Source organism: Aphelocoma coerulescens, chromosome 12 (assembly GCF_041296385.1).
Source record: "Aphelocoma coerulescens isolate FSJ_1873_10779 chromosome 12, UR_Acoe_1.0, whole genome shotgun sequence".
Classification (NCBI taxonomy): domain Eukaryota; kingdom Metazoa; phylum Chordata; class Aves; order Passeriformes; family Corvidae; genus Aphelocoma; species Aphelocoma coerulescens.
The window spans coordinates 6637673-6653931 of NC_091026.1; the positions used below are offsets into that span (position 1 = coordinate 6637673).

At 52.6% G+C, this 16259-nt stretch overlaps 1 long non-coding RNA gene across 1 annotated transcript; it reads right to left on the reverse strand.

Annotated features, from left to right (window-relative positions):
- Positions 1-571: 571 nt before the first annotated feature.
- LOC138117478 (uncharacterized) lies at positions 572-5975 on the reverse strand. Its single transcript, XR_011154658.1, has 3 exons — positions 5898-5975; positions 2774-2880; positions 572-2300 (listed from the first exon to the last, which is right to left on the reverse strand). It is a non-coding gene; the product is annotated as an uncharacterized lncRNA (long non-coding RNA).
- Positions 5976-16259: the final 10284 nt, after the last annotated feature.

Consider the following 16259-nt stretch of genomic DNA (forward strand, 5'->3'; position numbering starts at 1 on the left):
TTGGATTTGCTATGCGGGACAGGGAGTCTGGTGAGGCAGAGCAGGGCAGCGCAGTCCATTGAAGCTGTGAGCGCTGCAGGACGGGCTTGATGCGAGAGACAGACGCTGAATTCCACATGGGACCGGCCACAGACCCATCAACATTTCCTGTGCCCCTGCTGAAGCTACATCGTGTCACCTGTCGTTCTCCCTGTGTCACCTGGGGTGAGCTGAGGTGAACGCCCTCAGGGACGCAGCCAGCGCTGTGGGAGCGCTCCCACAGCGGGGACGGGCAGGGGCAGCCCTGAGATGGGGACATGCACAAGGACCGCTGCAATGGGGAAGTGCAGCAGTACCCCTGTGCCACAGGGCTGCCCAGTTACCACCGAGTATGGAGCTGGAGCAGGGGTGGCATTGCTCCATGGCACCACCGCCCCCACTCCCTCAGGGACCTCCCTGCGGACCTTCTCCCTATTTCTTCTGCTTCACTCCCAATGCCTGTCCATGTCCACTCCTTGTAGCTCTACCCCAGGGGATTTTGAGGCTTTATTCATTTTATTAAAACTAACAGGTTGGTTCGCAGAGCACAGGAACCCATCACACACCCCATGAGTGGCTGGGCTGGCACCGCTGGGTACTGGTGTGGAGGAGCAGGGGCATTGCCAGGGTTCACCCTGCCCTGCCACACACCAGTGAGCCTGGAAATCCTTGGTGGGGCAAACTGAATCTCTGGGGCTGGAGGAGATGTTGGTGAGGCCAGCCAGCCCTTTTGTACCAGAGATGTTTCTGGCGAGGAGAAAAAAAAAGAAAAATCAGTGTTTGTTTCTTTCGGAGAAGATTGCTCTCTGCGCGCTCCTTGTATTTAGTTATTATTAAAGGGTTGTTTTGCTGTCAGTGAAAGCCTGCAATTACGGGCTCCCGCTTTTTTTCCTGGCTGTCACTATTCCCCATGAAAGCATTGCCCACAATTTTAGCATTTCTGCATTTCAATGTAAAGAAAAAGAAATTGAGATTTGGGCTGACACTTTCCATGTGCACGCGGCTGATTTCAAACTCCTCTGATTGTCCCCCCGCCAAAAAACATCATTTTGGGGGCTCAGACCAGAGCAGAATGTAGCTGTGCACTAGCAGAGGCTGTTTGGTCTTTACCCTCTTGCTTGTTCAACTCATATCCAGACAAAAACTTTGCAGGAATCCCATCAGTGCCAATGCTGTGGTCAGGAAACCAACACCACCTCACCCTGCTCCCATAAGCATGCTGTGCAGAAAAAAATAAACTATTTTCATTGAAGATCCTTATAAATTTCCCTTGGTCAAATAATTCACAGCTGATGGCTGGAAACACACTTTGTGTCCTCTATCTATCTGTGCCAGCTCCACACTGTGCCTCCCACACCATAAATCCCTTCCCTGACCCCATGAAACACGGGATATCCCCAGCCAGAACCAGCATCCCTCATGGAGCCAAGGATGCAGCAGATGGGGCAGACTTGGCTCCGCTGGACCCCAGATCCTCAACATTCCTAGAGGAATTCCCCCAAAGTTCATGGGGATGCTTCTCCTCCCTCCGAACCCTCCTCCCCGGCTGTATCGCCGCTAATCTAATGTGGCTAATTTTAAACGAAGCTGCCCTCCCTTGACATGCATCTCCCCGTGGCATTGAAATTAAATGTAGGCTGTAATTTGGCATTTGAGAAGCGAAAGGGATGGTGGCCCTAAGGGAAAAGATAACAGCTTGGCTGTTTGTGTTAAATAGCTGTCTGCGAGCTTCAAACTGCAGCCGGAGATTCAGCTCACCGCGGGCAGGCTGCCAGGCCCCGGCCTGCTTTTTGGCTACAGCTCCTTCACAGCAGGAAGCTCAGAGGGGGGAATCTCAACCCCGACCCCCCCACTGCATCTCACAGGGCATCTGCTTGTTCCCCACCCTCTGTGGCTCCTGCTAAAACTGTCTCGCAGGCTCCTTGCTCCAGCGCCGCGGCCACCAGGAAAGCGCCAGGGAGGGATGCACAGCCACGGGGAAGGAGAAGCACAGTCCTTTGGGGCATTCTGAACCCAGCATGGAGCAACACAGTCTGGCAGGGGCATCCCAATTCCATGCTGCACCTTGCGTGGTGGTGGCAGCCCATCAGGGACATCCCTGCCAAATGCTGCACCAGTGTGGATTTGCAGCTGGCGATGTTGGGATTTGGCCTCAGCACAGCACAGAGGTCTCTAGATTGGCTCCAGATCCCAGCTCTCCTTGCAGGGGAGAGCTGCCTGCCACCTGAGGACTTGGCTTTAAATAAAAGTCTGCTTCGCTCAAATCCAATGTTTCTCTTGGCCTGAAACAAAAATAAATTCTAATTTCAAGCTCGCTTTTTTTTCTATTTTAATGGATGCTGTTAATAAAAGGGAGACTTTGAGATAGCAATTTCCAGCAGCGGAACATGCCTGTTTTGGGGGCAGTTTGTTTTAAACTGGAAAAATTTGCCGAGGCAGTGGGAATTTGCCTGGGCTCCCAGGTTCCCCCCAGTCACCTGTGCAGGGGACACTGGGGCAGGCAGGGGATGGAAGAGGCAGATGTCCCCGTGGCCAGGGCCAGCCGCAGCGCAGGGATGGGGGTCCCCGATGGGATGGTTACCTGGTGTACCCCACAGCCCTTCTCCTTCCCAGCCCACCCACCTCCATCCCTCTGCCCTCCTCCTCCTTACCCGCACCCAGTTACCATTTCCCAGGAGCTGCTCATCCCTCCCAGCCCTTTGTATCGCTTGTCTCCATCCTCCCCTTTGTTTAGCATTTTAATTATTTTAATTACCTTGTTTGCCAGCTTATCGCGGCGCTCAAACCCATCTGTGTGCGCGCGAGCAGACACAGACTTTTATCTGCAGCCCGCCGTCAGCCCCATTAGCATTTTTACTCCGGCTTTGGTGGAGGAAAGGAGAAATTAGCATTTCTGCCTGGGCCAGTGGGGCTGGCACGGCCGTCCCTCGCCTCGCAGGGTCACTTCATTCTTCCCAGAAGAATGGGACTAATTTATCTCTCCCCCCTCCTTGTATCCATTTCAAATGAGAGATTAATATAATGACAAACATGAAGCCCGAGTGGGGTTGGTGCCTGAGCCCTGCCATGGGGTTTTCCCTCTCCAGGGAGGCAGGCAGTGGTGTTCAGGTGAGGTGGGCGCTGTCCCCAGGGAGCACCCTTGGGTCACCAGGAGAAAGGTGTCTTTGGGAAAAAGCTTCCTTCTGTTGAATTTAGATGCCAAAATGCTGCTTGGTAGAGGCAGGGGTCAAAGGCAGGGATGCTGGACCCCACTGAGAGTGGGAGGGGATGGGGACAGGGCCAAGGGCTTCAGGCTGTGGTTAAAAGAGCCGTGCTGCTGCAGTGGCAGGGGCTTTCCAGGTGGGCTGCATGGCTGGAGCACCCACTCTCCTTTAGGGACAAATGGGAGATTTCACTGCTGGAAACCCTCTCCCAGCATCCTCTTAGCGCTGCTTAAATGCCTCTCCCAAAGAGGCCCAACCACCAATAAATCTGTATCAGCTCACCTTCAAACGCACTTCAGTGCCCTACATACTCTGCACAACAACAAATTAACAGCTCCAGTTTTGGGAATGGCTGCCAGCCCCCCCAGCAGGGCTCCCCGGAGTGACCCAAGACCCCTTTTTACTGCATCAAAGCATTGCTATAATCCTGCTGTGAGCTGCCTGTGGGGGGGAGGGTGTAGTGATGGCAAGGCTGGGCGAGAAGTGGTCCCCTGGGGAAAGCTGGGTTGCCAGGGGTGTTCATGGATACCCAGCTGTGCCATGGTGTGAGCAGGGTGGAAAACATCCCATAGAGTTGGGCTGGGCAGCCAGGAGCTCCACCTCGACAGGACATCTGTAGGGGCAGGACACCTCATGGAGAAAGAACATCCCGTGGGAGAAGATGTTCTGTGGAAACAGAAACCCCTTTTGGAGAGAGGGCATACATCCAGGTCAGCATAACCCCTGGGGACAGGATGTTCCTTAGGCATGGGACACCAATTTAGGACAAGGTGTTCTTTGGGAATAGGACCCCTGCCCATGACAGAACATCTCTTGGGAACAGGATCCCCTCTTCCAGGATAAGAATGCCTCTTTGGGACAAGAGTCCCATCCAGGGCAGGACGAGCCTTTGGGACAGAAATCCCTTTAAGGACAGAATGCCCCCAGAGGACAGGCCAGGCCCTTTGCTGCCAGGGCAGCAGCCAGGACCCTCAGATCCCCCCAAATATCTGCTTCTAAACCCTCCTTTAAATACTCAACACACTTCAGTGTATGAATAAAGGGTTTCACACCTCTGATTCGAGTTACCAGGAAAAATGGAGAGAATCAACCAAATTCCAGAGCAGAAGAAATCTCCTAAAAGCCTGCACACCTTTCCTGCACACAGCAAAGCCCTTTAAGACCCAGAAAAGGCAATAAAGGCCAATTTGTTGGTCCCGAATCTGTTAAACAAATGAGTCAGAGACAAAAGGATCCATCAGTCCAGACAGTCTTGAGAGAGACTTGCAGGGACATGGGAGGGTGTGCAGGGACAGTGACCCCAGCAGTCAGGGACCCACCATGTCTCTGCACCACAGCCTGCCCGGGGAAAGCAACAGGCCAGTGTTTTGCTGAGGTTTGGGCTGCAAAACTTAACAAGGAAGAAATTAGAAAGAGAAACTTCACTAAAATAGCTTTAGAAAATCATCCTACCAAAGGAATGGGACGAAGAACAAAGGAAGGTGGAAGGACCAAACCCAAGGGAAGGTAATACTGGGACATGGCACCGTTCATTGAATCTGCTACAGTGATGAGGAGGAGGGGAAGGAGGAAGGACTGCCCCAGCACAGCCCGGTGCCACTTGCTGGCAAGGCCAGGCTTGGCTGCGTGGTGTTGGTGGTGGCATTGCTGGGCAGGTGAGAGAAGAGCACCAACCCCCCAGTGTCCAGCCATGCCATGCTGTGGGAGACAGCCACTTCCTTCGCAAGCACGTCATTGCTGCTGGAAAGCATGGGAGATTCAATCTATAATTTACAGGCATATCCATCTGGGAAGCGGCTCGACAAGCCTGGGAGAGCAGCACTGCCCTCCTGGCTCCTGCTCTTCTTCTAATTTAAAAATTCTTTACATTGAGGCATGGTATGAATAAGGGCCAGTGACAGGTGCCATCCCCTCCCTCCCTACCCTGTCACTGCCTCCTTGGCTTGCCACAGCAGGTTCTTGCACACTGCTTTCAGCCTCCCCAGGACACAGTTTGGAGCTGTTGACTCCTGCACCTTTAACACAGATGCTCGGGACAGGCTTTCTTAGGAAGCCCCCAGAGATGCTGCAGCAACCAGGGCTGGGCTGGATGATGCTGGTTGCTGTGGAAACAGCAAGGCCAGATCCAGGGACCGCAGCATTTTCCCTGCACCTGGTACCAGCTCCTCTCACCTAGTTTGCAGCTGGAGAGCATAGGATGCCAGAGAGCTGTTCTGGTGGCATTGGGCTGTTCCCAGCCCCAGTCTGCTCCAGTCCCACCTTCCCCAGGGGATCAATGGGCTTGCTCCCTCCCACCCTGTGTATGTCATGCACAGGGTGTTTCATTGCATGGGGCTCCCTAGGATGGGACACAGTACTTTGGACCTGGGCCACCACCTCTTCTCCACCCACCTGGGGGCCAGATCCAGCCATCCCCCCAGGAACTGCATGGCACAGCCTGCCAGCTTCAGGCCACCACAACTCAGGAAAGCCTTTTGCACCAGCACCATGACCTCACTCAAAGAGTGCACCACCACAGGCTGTCCTAAATGTCACCCAGACCTGCAGGAGGTGGGACACAGTGGGACAAGCCACACAGGGTCCTCCTTAAGTGTAGTCAAACCCTGCCATCGGCCAGGCAGGTGCCACTGTGTGCCAGGCTGCCACCCATGCCAGGCTCATCCTCGCTCCACTCACAGGCAGCTCAGCTCTTTACAGGGATGCCGGGATGATGGAGTATACTGCCAGAGTAGAGGAAGCCAGGTAAACCTCTCCATCCATCAGGGCCCCCACTTTCTGCCAAGCACATTAGGGGATAATTAAGTAAAAATAGGCCTTCCGACCAGTGTAGCTCATTAAGGGCTAATTAAGTTAATTAGTGCCAGGTGTGGATTGCAGCGCTTGCGCGTGTGGCTGTTGTTTGCTGTAATTGCATTTTCTCAGCAGCTTCCTCCGCCAGGCTGGAGCTCTGCCAACAAGGAAGGGATTCAGTGCCCGCTGTTGGTGCAACACGGGGCAGCTGATGGGCACCCAGCGATGGCACCGCACCAGGGACAGTTAACCCTTCTGTCCCCGTGCCCCCCTGGCGGCTCTCCCACCCCAGAGCCAGGGCCTGACTGTGGGGCAGCACATGCTGCCCCTGCCTGTCCCTCTTGGTGTGCTCCTCCTGCCTGTACACAGGGGAGGAACAAGAGCCTGTGCCATAGCAGTCCCCAAAAGCAGCCAGGAAGGCAGAGGACAGCCTCCCAGGGACCCAGCATTGAGGCCAAGACTTCTGAATGTCTGTGAAGGTGAATATGGGCAGGGATGAAGCAGCAAACACAGCCATGTATGCTGGTCATATTGGTGCTGAAAGATGAAAGAGGGACGGTGGAGAAAAGGGTGGAGAGGAAGAGAAAAAGGCGAGAAGGAAGCATGAGAGGGTGAGGAGAGAGATGCCAGGCTCTGATCTGTGCTTCCCGCACCCGGGAGCAATTAGAGCTGCTCTGCCTGTGCCCCGCAGAGACACTGAAGGGATGAAGATGTGACAAAGACCAGGCTATTTTTTGCCGAGGTTACTGTCACTAATAAATGAAGACTCTCCCTTGACACGTGTTCCTGTTCCTTCCAGCGTCTGGGCATTTGGCATCCTCCTCCAAGCACAGCCTTGCCGGTAGCAGCCTCGCTTGGAGCTGACCCACGCTCCCTCCAGGGAGGCTCGGCTCGTAAACAATTCTGTGAAATAAGGCTGAAAGGCATTGAGGGGATGGAGAGGCTGTGCAGGCACCCCATCCCTCTCCCCACGCCATGACTCAATCCCCAGTAAGGCAGGAGCAAGGCAGAGACCTCCATCCATATCCCGGGATGGAGGCCGGGGAGCACAGCCAGCATTCTGGGGGGCTGCCTTTCCTGTGGCCTCTATCCAATGGGAAGTTCCTGCTGCCTGCACCACTGTGGCAAGCGAGATGGGGAAAAGGGAGCTGAAGGGGAGGCAAGAGGAGAGATGGGTCCTTGCATCCCCACTGTGATCTCTCAGCACCGAGATAATTGCCTGCTGGTGACAGCTGAGGTCAGGCGTGACAGATACCTTGGGAAGAGCTCCCGGCTCTGAGACCTCCCTGCAGCAACCCAGTTCAATACTGGGGCTGAGAGGTAATTTTCCCAACCTCCCCTAGCACAGGCTCTCTCTGGGTGGATCCAGGTTCAGGCAATGATCCTTCCATCATCCTTCAAACAGCACTCAGCCCCCTCAAACAGCTCCACACGTGGGCTATGATCCCTGGGGAGGGACAGGGAGTAGTAGGGTACCGAGCCCAAAGTCTTGGAGCTCCCATGGGGTGTGGTGAGAGCACCCAGGCAGGACCAGTGCCCACCTGGGGGCCAGTGGGGTGCAGATGGACCTGCCCATGCCCTCTATCCTCCCATGACCAAAGGAGGTTTTTTCGCCTTGCTCTCGCTGCTCCTTGCCACCTCATCCTGATGCACCAGCGATGCGCAGAGCACCAGGCAACCCCACTTCATCTGCCATGGGAAAGGGACTGGAGAGGGAGTGTCCTGTAGCCCCCTTGGGTGGCCAGGTCAATGAGCACATCCTGGGGCGGGTAATTCATCCCCCCTTCCCTCTGCACTGGGCTTGCTGCAGTGGGACTTGTCTCACCTGTCCCCCTGCTGCAGTGCTGAGAGTGGGGCAGGGCAGGAGAGCTGAATGTTGGGCATGGAGAGGCCAGGATGAGACATGGAGCCTGATGCCACCAACGTGGCCCCTGCAGCAGAGAGCATGTGCCCAGGCAGGGAAGCAGGCAGGGAAGCAGGCAGGCAGCGCTCCGAGGAGGCTCTGCAGCACCCTTGGCTCCCCTCTCCCCGGTGCCGGGCGCGAGGCTGACAGGATCATTACAGCCGCTATCTGGGCTCACGGGCTCATCCCTCTCCCTTTCGCCTTTTGCATAATGGATAGGCTGTGAGTAATGGGAAATGGCAGCCCAGCCGCGCTTGCTGGCAGCCCCTTAATGAAGAATATGGAAATCTCATCAGTCCAATCAGGCCAGCAAATGAAACTGCTTTCCCCCGCCGATGTGAGCAGAAGGCTAACGACCCGAGCTCCCCGGCTCCATCCCGCTCCCAGGAAGCCCCCCCTTTCCCTTTTCCATGTTGACAAGTGAGCTGTGAACTTCATTTTTTCTGGCAAGCAGAGCCCCAGCTCATCTTCCCTGCTCCCCTTCCCCAGGCTTGGGCCAGCAGGTATACCTGTGGGTCAGCCTTCCGCTTGCTCCTCAAGGGCATCGCGCCCCACTCATGGTGCAGTCACCAGCTGGGTAGCACCACCTGCAGGCGTCACCCATCCCCAGCTCCTGGTCCTCCCTTGTGTCCTCCTGCTGTGCCTGAGCCTCCCAGCATCAGCTTTGCCACAGCTGGAGGTGCAAGTCAGCATCCCACAGTGGGGATGTGGGACACATGGTCCCCCAGCTGCAGTCACCTGAGACCACTGTGTCCCTGCAAGCACTGAGGTCTGTTGGGCTCATGTCCATAGATTCCCAGCGCAACTGAGCTTCGTGGACTTGTGTCTTCTCCTGCAGTGACACCTGCAAAGAGCTACAGTGTGGAGAAACTGCTGTTTCCTCTCTTGTCTCCCTTGTCCATCACCCACAGCCTTGAGCCTGGTATAGAGCACAGCTCCATCTCCACTCACCTCCTGCAGCGTGCACCATCACCAAGCCAGACCTTCAGTCATGACACCTGCACAGTGACACCTCTAGTTGTGCCAGAATTGGAGCATCTTCCAAGAAACTATACCCCCCAGTCACACAGGGGCCACGCTGCTAGGAGCTGGCACCAGCATTCCCCACTCCAAACCTATCCCACTTTGGTGTCATCTGCAAACTTGATGATGTACCTTTTGTCTCCTTCTCCGCATAAGCACTGTCCTGGCCCTGAGCAGCCTGGAAGTGCCTCCAGTTCAGGTCCCACAGGTTTTGCTGTTGCTCTGGGCTTCTGAGCTGTTGTGTCCATGGAGCTGTGAAGTGCTGTCTGTCAAATTGGCTACCACGGTGGCCTAGAACTTTGACTTGTGTATCTTGGTAAGATGTGTGGCTGAGAAAGCCTGACTTTGTCCATAGCAGGGCACAAGACACGGTCAGTACTGGGATCTCAGTCCACACTGGGATCTGTACAAGGATGGTCACCTTGGATAAAGACCTGAGGGATGCAGGTTCAGCTCTGCCTTGGACTCACCACACAGGCTGTTTGCCCCAAATCTGCACCAAGACTTCATAGCTGGACTTGCCGTATCCAAAACGTGGCAAAAATTAGATGTTTGCACAGCAGCTCACACCAGCAGGTCTTGACCTCCACGGCAGCATCCTCTGGCCTTTGCAAGAGCTCAGGCAGGGGAGAGCAGCAGCATCCTCCCCTGCATCTGTCTGCTCCGTGGGCAAAGGCAGGAGGCTGGCAGGGAAACGGCCATTCGCTGTTTGGGGGGAATGTTTAATTACCGGCTTTCACAGCCAGTGTGCAGCTCCTAAACTGATGGTGTGCCTCGGCTGTGAATTCGCCCAGAAGCACCGAGGTGGGCATAGGTTTCAATAAAATCCCCAGCTATGTGTACACCCAGGGCATTCAGCCATGCATAAATACACCCATAGCATATGCTCGTGCTACAGCAGAGGATGCTAACTCAGGGCTGGAGGAAACCATTTGTTTCCATGAGTTATAAGATCATATCTGGAAACACCTCTAACAAGCCAAGATCAGTGCGGCAGCGGAGCTGGCGCTGGTCCCCGGCGCGGGCTGTTTGCACACACCAGTAATGATGTGAACGAGCGGCTGTTCAAGGGGCTGATCAACATCAAACCATTGAAATTAAAGGCTGAGGAGAAGCAGAGCCATAAACATTTATTGCAACACTCTGCGTATCATCAGCTGCTGATTTGGAGGCAGTGGAAATGTGCAGCTGAAATAATAGGATTTATCGGAGTCTGAGATGAGCTGTCCTTGATGGATGGTTGTAGAAGGGAAACAATGTGCCATCTCCAGCACAAGGCCATTCCTAAAATACAGCGAGGGGGTGGGGGGGCTGCTGCCTTTATTAACTCTAATCCCTCACCATTTTAGAGCCCACACCAGCCGTCAGACCCAACTGCAGCAGAATGAGGAAGCCAGCATGAAGACGATGTGCTGGAATATCCCGGAGGACTGGAAATCAGACTTGTGGTCTCTAAACGCTGAGTGTGTAATTTGCTGGAAAGTTGACACCCTTTCTGCTTTGTCTTGATGCATTTTCCATTTGTTTGATCCCCTTTGCATTTTTATCTCTGTTCTTCAGACAAAAAAAAGCAAATCTAGGAATTTCTTCAGCTGCTCTCTCTTTGCTTCCCAATTTTTTTTCTGTTGCTTCGCTGACACAACTCAAGTTCATTAATGACACCGACAGTTTGCCTTTTAAAGCAAACTCCATCTTCTTTCACCCACCAAAGCTATGGAGCCCCACCTCTGGAGGGAAAATACAGCTGCTGTGCTCCCCCCAGCCAGCGGGTTAAGCAGGAACTGATGGCACTCAGAGCTCAGCTGCTGTAATCAAATCGTCTCCTGTCACCTTGAGCACCCTGTAATGCTCCTACAGCTAACAGGCTGGGAGGAAGAGAGGGCTGAGAAAAGCAGTATCAGAAGAATGTGGGAAGAGAATAATTTGATAGATTTTTTAGGTTTTTTTTTTTTTTTTTTTACATTGATCTGAAAATTGAAGTTATGGATTGTTTTTTAAAAGGGAACTTCAGAAAAAAATCTCTCTCCCTCTCTCTCTCTCTCTCTTTTAGAAGTGAACCCAGGGAAATATTTCCATGCAAAAGTCTCTGACTTACAGATCATCCAAGGTGTTTTATGCACATCAAAGTAACTAATATCTGAAACAGGAGAAAAACCCAACTTGACTTAATCAGATTTACAAACAAGTTAGCTTTGGCTGCATTGAACATCTGCTGCAGGCCCTATGGAGAGGAACTGTCTCTTACCTCTTGTGGGGACTTTTGGGCAAGGCTGGATGCAGAAAGGTTGCTGCTGTGACAAACTGGCCCTAATTTGCCCCCTAAAAAGAGGGGGGCAGCATGACAGCTAACGCGTTGTCAACACTCTGTGGCACTGACAGGACAAACCCATCTGGATCAAGGCAAGAGGAAATGCAATGCTGTCACTGTCCCGTCTGAAACATCCCTGAGAGCCCCAAATTTAGTGCACCATTCATGCTTCATTGGTCTCTATACTACCCCTCAGCACCAGCATCTCTGATAAAACAAGCCTTGCCAGGAGCCTCTATCTCATTTTTCCTGCTCAAATGGGTTGCAGAAGGGACTTGCTTTTGTTTCCACCAACACAAAGCCGAAAAAAACCCTCCAAGCTACATCCGTATGGGATGTGGGTGGTTGGAGAAAAATGGGTTTCCTGCTGCTTTGTATGTCCTAAAGCCTATTAACTGGGACTCTGTCTCTACCACTTCTTGTTTTGCCTGACAGGTTAAGCCCGCGTTGGCTTGATGAGACATTAGTGGCAGAACTTTTCCTGTGCCAGCCTGACACAATTCCCACTCCCACAGTTCCGATGTCCCGGATTAGCTGCTCCTGAAGGCACCATTTGAAGATGTTGCACCACACCTTCTCACTGAGACCTTGAAGGGATCCTGTAACCCTCTCAAGATTGCCGTGAACTATGTAGAAACAAAACTGGTTTCTTCAGGGTTGATGCAGCGAGTGACGAAGGCGGAGTGGGGGAGCAGGGACATCTGAGCAGAGATTTTCTCCCTGTTCAGCTGCTTTGGGCATTTGGTTTCTTGCTGCCCAAGTTCCTCTATCATCAGCAGTGAGAGCCACAGTCCTTATTGCTTCCTGTGGTCCACAAGCAGCTTTCTTCTGCTGCACCTCCTAACAGAGATCTGTTTGTAAGTGCACCTAAGCCTGCTTCCCCATACCTGCTCTGACCTCTTCTCTGTCCCACGACACGGAAACGTGAAAAACATGAATGCTAACACTCCTGAAAATGCAAGAAAAGGGACACTTTCAGTGTGGCTTCACATCTTGAGGTTGCTGAGGAGCCATTTTCAGCACTTCAAGTTGAAGTACTTTCAAAAAGGAAAATCGATGCTGAGACAACCTGCCCAGAAATGAGGGGTCAGCAGGCTGGCGTGAGGGCGGTGCAGGTGACGGAGGAGCAATGGGAGAGTGCCTCCAGTGCGTGATCCCTCATTGTGGCTGAATCACTAACCCTAAACACATAAATCAAACCCAGCTTGGGGATCACTCCTGCAGGCACACTCTGTTTGATCCAGGAAGGCTCACTTCAGCCTCTTTTGGAAAGACCTTGCCAAGGCTGGACAATGGGAAGGGCTGCTGTGTGTTGCTGTTAGCATTGACACATTTGCCCCATTATTCATGGCTGGTGTGCATTTTGCTTCCTCTTGGTTCCCAGCCTAGTTTTTCACTGGGTTTTCATGCCTTTGAGGCAAGCAGCACTGAAATGGTGCCAGTCCTTTGTCAAGAGCCAACTGGGCATACCCTGGGCTTCAGTTTTTGCTGGCGACAGTCCCAAGAGAAGCCGTCTTGTGGTCCTCCATCGTCTGTGTCGCCTCTTCTCTCTGCTGTCCAGCTCACTAATCATTTTTTAAATCTATTAGCTGAATTTTAATTTTTTTTAGTAGACATGATGGAAGAGTAAGAGTCTCAAAGACAAGTGTTAGGAAAACTGGTGTCTGGATCTTTTTCCTCCATCCTCTTGCAGCGCCAGCTGAAGTGAAAGGCTATGATGCATGAGCTCACTTTTAATCAGGTAATCCAGCTGGGAGAGAGCAATACCATAACAATCCATTCAGGATTAAAGAAAAGCTTCTGGCAGTGTCTCTCATCATCCATAAGACACTCATTGTCTCTGCTTGAGTTCTCTGCTGGGCAGAGTCTCCCAGGATGTCCGAGCACTGGGACAGCACCCATAGTAGGAGCCACTCACTTCTCCACTCAACTCATCTACCCACTCAAACAACACCAGCTTGGGCTTTATCTTCTTTTTATGCCCCCAGCAGAACTGAAAAAAACCCAGTGCCCATCCTTCCCAGAATCCCATCTCTGCCCAGGCCTTTGGCTTTGCACAGGTGCTCTGAAAGCAGAGCAGTGTGGGACAGGGTGAGTAGGAAACACAATTGTGTTGCCACTAACAGGTCCTCAGAGTCTTCTGCCCAAATTGTGGATTTATTTGACTTCTCCCAAGACACTACGAAGTCTGAAGGCCAGGAAGAGAGTGGTGCTATGGGGTTCTCCTCTGAAATGAGCTACCTGAACCCAGGCACAGTCTGGTCAAGTCAGGCTAGAGTTTCTCCAGGGTGGTTTGGCCACTGCTGGAGCTGCCAGATGTGCAGAGGGACAAGAGGAAAGACCTGCTTGCTTTTCCTCCATAAAGGCACCATTTGGTCTGTGTCCACATCGCTTCTTCCCTGAAATGCAGTGCCAGGAAGGTGCTGCTTCTCTCCCAGTCGCTGGCACGAGGAAAGCAAACTGGCTGTCCTTGGCATTTGATATAAGGCTTTCCACAAACACCAGCTAATGGGAATTCCTCAGTGGTGTCCCTGGGAGCTTCAATATTGGATGTCAAGGCAGACTTTTGTCTTCTCAGCAGGCAGTTGGACCTGATGTGCTTAACCCTTTCCAGCCTGAACCAGAGGGCGAGGGACTGAGCATGGCAGGGCCTCAGAGTGGGCTGGGGTCCTGCTCCAGCTCCCTGCTGTGCTTGGCTGCTCCATGCCCCAACCTCATCTTCACAGCACTCCTGCTCCTGCAAACTCAGTGCACGTCCAGCTTTGTTTTATTGTCAAGGTGCCTCGGAGCATAGGGATCCAGGAGGATTACTGAATGCCTTGCAACTTGGAGATGGCAGGCACACCGGGCACGCTGAAGGGTTTTGTTTGTGCCTGGTGAGAGCAGCTGTGGGCAGGAGTGGGTGAGTGGGGAAGTTACCAAAAGAGAAATAAGGAAACAAAAGGCAAGTTGGGGCAGGGGGGGTAATGTTTGCATGGGGGAGGGCAGGAATTTCTTTTCTTTGTCGGAAAGTCTAAAGTGCCTTTCTTTAGTGCCTTGGTCGCTGCATGGGGCCTTGGTCAATAACATTCCTCCTTCACCCTGCGGAAGGAGACGGGCCAAGCAAGACACGGCTGAATGAAATTCCTCTCACCTCACCCCGTAAACATCCCAAGAGTCTGGCCCCATTATGGCTGGGTACAAAAGTCTGGGTCCGAGGCCGAACAAAAGGATGGGGAAGAAAGTGCAGGTTGCCAGGGCAACGCTGTCCAGGCTGCCTGGTTTTATCAGCAAGGGGCCTGGGTTTTCTGCCTGAGTTACGGGAATCTGAGGCAATTTATTTCCACTGCAAGACAGAGGCTTTAGAGGGCAGCGTGGTGAGGCTCCGGCTTCGCTTTTGGTGTTCGCAGCAGGGCAGGTGAGGTGGGAGCAGCCGGGTACCCAGAGAGCCAGCAGCATCCTGGGAGGCACGAGGAGCACAGCAACGCCCAGGGAGTCCCCTGCAAAGGTTAACACAGAATGGTGACCCTCCAGGGGGTCTGTCCAATCTGCCCCTTACACGATGTGGGCTCTGTCCCGGCCTCCTCTACAACACGTGAAGTCTGCTCGTCTGTCTGTTCAGAGTCCATTCATCTCCCTTGAGTGAGGATGGACTTCTCTCTGCTTGGGGATCCCAGTACCCTGGGAAGTTGGATTAAATTGGGGAAAACCGGTTTTTTCAGTAGCTTGACAGAGAGGGTTTTACAGTTTAATTCAGACAGGCTTTGTTATTTGCCTTCCAGATGAAGGCTGGTTACTTCTAGGCCTAGTGTTGTCTGCACTAGAGATGATCTGGTCCACTCCCAGAGAGCATCAAAGTTGCCTCTGACAGGCCTGGATTGCAATGGGAACATCTGGAACCCAGCGCCTGAGGGTCAAAAGAAGCAGGACTGCCAGGTCCCCCAGCACAGCATTTAGCAAAGCTAATGCAAAACCTTAAAGCTCCCTGAGCCTGGAGGACTGGATCTGGGATATGTTGGCCTCACATTGAAAAGACGAGGTCAGCTATGGGAAATTAAGTTCCAACTGGATAAATGTCCTTCCCCACCAGTTTTTGGTGATAAGAGAGAGAATACTCCAGAGACCTGGAAGCAGTAAAGACAACATGGGAAACCAAGCTGACACCAATCTTACAAAGGGTGTTACAGCACTGGTGAAAGTATCATTCAGGCATCCACTCAGCACAGTGGCTCTATTGGGCAGCAAAGATGTTCATGATGTGGCTCCCTGTCAGTCTGAAGAGGATGATAACGCTGGGTGTAGGGTCAACATGCAAGATAGAGAATGAAAAAAAGCCTGAATGGTATAACAAAATAAGGTACAAAAGTCAGACTTGCTGATGTGTTACAGCCAGGACAAGCAGGCATTTTTGGTTTCCAAACAAACCAAAATGCCAAAATGTAGGTGGGCTGGCAAGGTTTCCAGAGGCAGAACCTCTTGCAGAAGAGAAAGTACCACACTGAAGGTTGTGAATGTAGTACCCATTCCTCGTTTGTTTGATGCTTTTCCTGTGGGATGTGGGGAGTTTGTAGGATGGGTCAGTAGCATGCAAAGACCCGGAACAAAACTTGCAGGCCAGCTCGGTTAAACAGCTGGAGCAGAACCAGCTCGGCAGGCCATGGAAAGCATTCGGCCGAGACAGCCTGCTCATCTCAATTCATCTAGACAAATTTCTAGACAAATGCACCAAGCTGTGCTCAATGGAGTGACAGGGAAATTACTAATTAAACTGAAGATGATGGGATTAGTGGGAAGAAATAGCAGTCGGGTACAGAAGCTGTACCTCTGGACAGAGGCAGTAGGCAGGCTAGACAGAGTTCACCACTGGAGTTTCTCTGGAATTGATCCTGGGATTGATCTTGTTTATTCTCTCCATGAATGATGTTGTCATAAGAAGTGGAAGCGCTTAGGTTAAGCCAGCTGATGACGCAGAAGGGAGAGGCATTGTGAATGCAGAGGAGACAGGAGATCAAACAGAATGCAGCAGACAACCTTG